The sequence below is a fragment of the Balaenoptera borealis genome (genome assembly GCF_965194805.1).
Source record: "Balaenoptera borealis genome assembly, chromosome: X".
Lineage (NCBI taxonomy): Eukaryota > Metazoa > Chordata > Mammalia > Artiodactyla > Balaenopteridae > Balaenoptera > Balaenoptera borealis.
In genome coordinates, this window is record NC_138881.1 from 46524924 (window position 1) to 46530923 (window position 6000).

Genomic DNA, 6000 nt, shown 5'->3' on the forward strand with positions numbered 1-6000 from the left:
TGAAGGAGAAAAACCATATGATCATCTCAATAGATGCAGAGAAAGCTTTCGACAAAATTCAACACCCATTTATGATAAAAGTCCTGCAGAAAGTAGGCATAGAGGGAACTTTCCTCAACATAATAAAGGCCATATATGACAAACCCACAGCCAACATTGTCCTCAATGGTGAAAAACTGAAACCAGTTCCACTAAGATCAGGAACAAGACAAGGTTGCCCACTCTCACCACTATTATTCAACATAGTTTTGGAAGTGTTAGCCACAGCAATCAGAGAAGACAAAGAAATAAAAGGAATCCAAATCGGAAAAGAAGAAGTAAAGCTGTCACTGTTTGCAGATGACATGATACTATACATAGAGAATCCTAAAGATGCTACCAGAAAACTCCTAGAGCTAATCAATGAATTTGGTAAAGTAGCAGGATACAAAATTAATGCACAGAAATCTCTTGCATTTCTATACACTAATGACGAAAAATCTGAAAGTGAAATTAAGAAAACACTCCCGTTTACCATTGCAACAAAAAGAATAAAATATCTACGAATAAACCTACCTAAGGAGACAAAAGACCTGTATGCAGAAAATTATAAGACACTGATGAAAGAAATTAAAGATGATACAAATAGATGGAAAGATATACCATGTTCCTGGATTGGAAGAATCAACATTGTGAAAATGACTCTACTACCCAAAGCAATCTACAGATTCAATGCAATCCCTATCAAACTACCACTGGCATTTTTCACAGAACTAGAACAAAAAATTTCACAATTTGTATGGAAACACAAAAGACCCCGAATAGCCAAAGCAATCTTGAGAACAAAAAATGGAGCTGGGGGAATCAGGCTCCCTGACTTCAGACTATACTACAAAGCTTCAGTAATCAAGACAGTTTGGTACTGGCACAAAAACAGAAATATAGATCAATGGAACAGGATAGAAAGCCCAGAGATAAACCCACGCACATATGGTCACCTTATCTTTGATAAAGGAGGCAAGCATATACAGTGGAGAAAAGACAGCCTCTTCAATAAGTGGTGCTGGGAAAATTGGACAGATACATGTAAAAGTATGAAATTAGAACACTCCCTGACACCATGCACAAAAATAAACTCAAAATGGATTAAAGACCTAAGTGTAAGACCAGACACTATCAAACTCTTAGAGGAAAACATAGGCAGAACACTCTATGACATACATCACAGCAAGATTCTTTTTGACCCAGCTCCCAGAGAAATGGAAATAAGAACACAAATAAACAAATGGGACCTAATGAAACTTAAAAGCTTTTGCACAGCAAAGGAAACCATAAACAAGACCAAAAGACAACCATCAGAATGGGAGAAAATATTTGCAAATGAAGCAACTGACAAAGGATTAATCTCCAAGATTTACAAGCAGCTCATGCAGCTCAATAACAAAAAAACGAACAACCCAATCCAAAAATGGGCAGAAGACCTAAATAGACATTTCTCCAAAGAAGATATACAGATGGCCAACAGACACATGAAAGAATGCTCAACATCATTAATCATTAGAGAAATGCAAATCAAAACTACAATGAGATATCATCTCACACCGGTCAGAATGGCCATCATCAAAAAATCTAGAAACAATAAATGCTGGAGAGGGTGTGGAGGAAAGGGAACTCTCTTGCACTGTTGGTGGGAATGTAAATTGATACAGCCACTATGGAGAACAGTATGGAGGTTCCTTAAAAAACTACAAATAGAACTACCATACGATCCAGCAATCCCACTACTGGGCATATACCCTGAGAAAACCATAGGTCAAAAAGAGTCTTGTACCAAAATGTTCATTGCAGCTCTATTTACAATAGCCAGGACATGGAAGCAACCTAAATGTCCATCGACAGATGAATGGATAAAGAAGATGTGGCACATATATACAATGGAATATTACTCAGCCATAAAAAGAAATGAAATGGAGGTATTTGTAATGAGGTGGATGGAGTTAGAGTCTGTCATACAGAGTGAAGTAAGTCAGAAAGAGAAAAACAAATACAGTATGCTAACACATATATACGGAATCTAAGGGAAAAAAAAGCCATGAAGAACCTAGTGGCAAGACGGGAATAAAGACACAGACCTACTAGAGAATGGACTTGAGGATATGGGGAGGGGGTGGGGTGAGATGTGACAGGGTGAGAGAGTGTCATGGACATATATACACTACCAAATGTAAAATAGGTAGCTAGTGGGAAGCAGCCGCATAGCACAGGGAGATCAGCTCGGTGCTTTGTGACCACCTAGAGGGGTGGGATGGGGAGGGTGGGAGGGAGGGAGATGCAAGAGGGAAGAGATATGGGAACATATTGTATATGTATAACTGATTCACTTTGTTATAAAGCAGAAGCTAACACACCATTGTAAGACAATTATACTTCAATAAAGATGTTTAAAAAAAAAAAATGGGCAAAAGTCCTAAATAGACGTTTCTCCAAAGAAGACATACAGATGGTCAACAGGCATATGAAAAGATGCTCAATATTGCTAATTATCAGAAAAATGCAAATCAAAACAATGAGGTACCACTTTACACTAGTCAGAATAGCCATCATTAAAAAGTCTACAAATAACAAATGCTAGAGAGGGTGTGGAGAAAAGGGAACCCTCTTACACTGTTGGTGGGAATGTAAGTAGGTGCAGCCACTATGGAAAGCAGTTTGGAAGTTCCTCAAAAAACTAAAAATAGACATTCACAGGAAGATAGAAGAGGTGAAAAGGCAGAGGGCTATATACCAGATGAAGGAACAAGAAAAAACTACAGAAAAACAACTAAATGAAGTGGAGATAGGCAACCTTCCAGAAAAAGAACCCAGAATAATGATAGTGAAGATGATCCAGGACCTCGGAATAAGAATGGAGGCAAAGATCGAGAAGACGCAAAAAATGTTTAACAAAGACCTAGAAGAATTAAAGAACAAACAAACAGACATGAACAATACAATAACTGAAATGAAAACTACACTAGAAGGAATCAATAGCAGAATAACTGAGGCAGAAGAACGGATAAGTGACCTGGAAGACAGAATGGTGGAATTCACTGCTGCGGAACAGAATAAAGAAAAAAGAATGAAAAGAAATGAAGACAGCCTAAGAGACCTCTGGGACAACAGTAAACACAACAACATTCGCATTATAGGGGTCCCAGAAGGAGAAGAGAGAGAGTAAGGACCAGAGAAAATATTTGAAGAGATTATAGTCGAAAACTTCCCTAACATGGGAAAGGAAATAGCCACCCAAGTCCAGGAAGTGCAGAGAGTCCCATACAGGATAAATCCAAGGAGGAACATACCGAGACACATAGTAATCAAAGTGGCAAAAATTAAAGACAAAGAAAAATTATTGAAAGCAGCAAGGGAAAAATGACAAATAACATACAAGGGAACTCCCATAAGGTTAACAGCTGATTTCTCAGCAGAAACTCTACAAGCCAGAAGGGAGTGGCATGATATACTTAAAGTGATGAAAGGGAAGAACCTACAACCAAGATTACTCTACCTGGCAAGGATCTCATTTAGATTTGATGGAGAAATCAAAAGCTTTACAGACAAGCAAAAGCTAAGAGAATTCAGCACCACCAAACCAGCTCTACAACAAATGCTAAAGGAACTTCTCTAAGTGGGAAACACAAGAGAAGAAAAGGACCTACAAAACAAACGCAAAACAGTTAAGAAAATGGTCATGGGAACATACATATCGATAATTACCTTAAACGTGAATGGATTAAATGCTCCAACCAAAAGACACAGGCTTGCTGAATGCATACAAAAACAAGACCCATATATATGCTGTCTACAAGAGACCCCCTTCAGACCTAGGGAAACATACAGACTGAAAGTGACGGGATGGAAAAAGATATTCCATGCAAATGGAAATCAAAAGAAAGCTGTAGTAACTATACTCATCTCAGATAAAATAGACTTTAAAGAATGTTACAAGAGACAAGGAAGGACACTGCATATTGATGAAGGGATCAATCCAAGAAGAAGATATAACAATTATAAATATATATGCACCCAACATACATAGGAGCACCTCAATACATAAAGCAACTGCTAACAGCTCAAAAAGAGGAAATCGACATTAAGACAATAATAGTGGGGTACTTTAACACCTCACTTACACCAATGGACAGATCATCCAAAATGAAAATAAATAAGGAAACACAAGCTTTAAATGACACATTAAACAAGATGGACTTCCTTGATATTTATAGGACATTCCATCCAAAAACAGCAGATTACACGTTCTTCTCAAGTGCGCACGGAACATTCTCCAGGATGGATCACAAATCAAGCCTCAGTAAATTTAAGAAAATTGAAATCATATCAAGCATCTTTTCTGACCACAACGCTATGAGATTAGAAATGAATTACAGGGAAAAAAACGTGAAAAGCACAATCACATGGAGGCTAAACAATACGTTACTAAATAATCAAGAGATCACTGAAGAATTCAAAGAAGAAATCAATAAATACCTAGAGACAAATGACAATGAAAACACGATGATCCAAAACCTATGGAGTGCAGCAAAAGCAGTTCTAAGAGGGAAGTTTATAGCTATCCAAGCCTACCTCAAGAAACAAGAAAAATCTCAAGTAAACAATCTAACCTTACACCTAAAGGAACTAGAGAAAGAAGAACAAACAAAACCCAAAGTTAGGAGAAGGAAAGAAATCATAAAAATCAGAGTGGAAATAAATGAAATAGAAACAAAGAAAACAATAGCAAAGATCAATAAAAGTAAAAGCTGGTTCTTTGAGAAGATAAACAAAATTGATAAACCATTAGCCAGACTCATCAAGAAAAAGAGGGAGAGGACTCAAATCAATAAAATAGAAATGAAAAAGGAGAAGTTACAACAGACACCACAGAAACACAAAGCATCCTAAGAGACTACTACAAGCAACTCTATGCCAATAAAATGGACAACCTGGAAGAAATGGACAAATTCTTAGAAAGGTATAACCTTCCAAGACTGAACCAGGAAGAAACAGAAAATATGAACAGACCAATCACAAGTAATAAAATTGAAACTGTGATTAAAAGTCTTCCAACAAACAAAAGTCCAGGACCAGATGGCTTCACAGGTGAATTCTATCAGACATTTAGAGAAGAGATAACACCCATCCTTCTTAAACTCTTCGAAAAAATTGCAGAGGAAGGAACACTCCCAAACTCATTCTATGAGGCCGCCATCACCCTGATACCAAAACCAGACAAAGACACTACAAAAAAAGAAAAATTACAGACCAATATCACTGATGAATATAGATCCAAAAATCCTCAACAAAATACTAGCAAACAGAATCCAACAACACATTAAAAGGATCATACACCGCGATCAAGTGGGATTTATCCCAGGGATGCAAGGAGTCTTCAATATACGCAAATCAATCAATGTGATACACCATATTAACAAATGGAAGAAGAAAAACCATATGATCATCTCAATAGATGCAGAAAAAGCTTTTGACAAAATTCAACACCCATTTATGATAAAAACTCTCCAGAAAGTGGGCATAGAGGGAACCTACCTCAACATAATAAAGGCCATATACGACAAACCCACAGCAAACATCATTCTCAACGGTGAAAAACTGAAAGCATTTCCTCTAAGATCAGGAATGAGACAAGGATGTCCACTCTCACCACTATTATTCAACATAGTTTTAGAAGTCCTAGCCATGGCAATCAGAGAAGAAAAAGAAAAAAAAGGAATACAAATTGGAAAAGAAGAAGTAAAACTGTCACTGTTTGCAGATGACATGATACTATACATAGAGAATCCTAAAAATGCCAGCAGAAAACTACTAGAGCCAATCAATGAATTTGGTAAAGTTGCAGGCTACAAAATTAACGCACTGAAATCTCTTGCATTCCTATACACTAATGATGAAAATTCTGAAAGAGAAATTATGGAAACACTCCCATTTACCATTGCAACAAAAAGAATAAAATACCTAGGAATA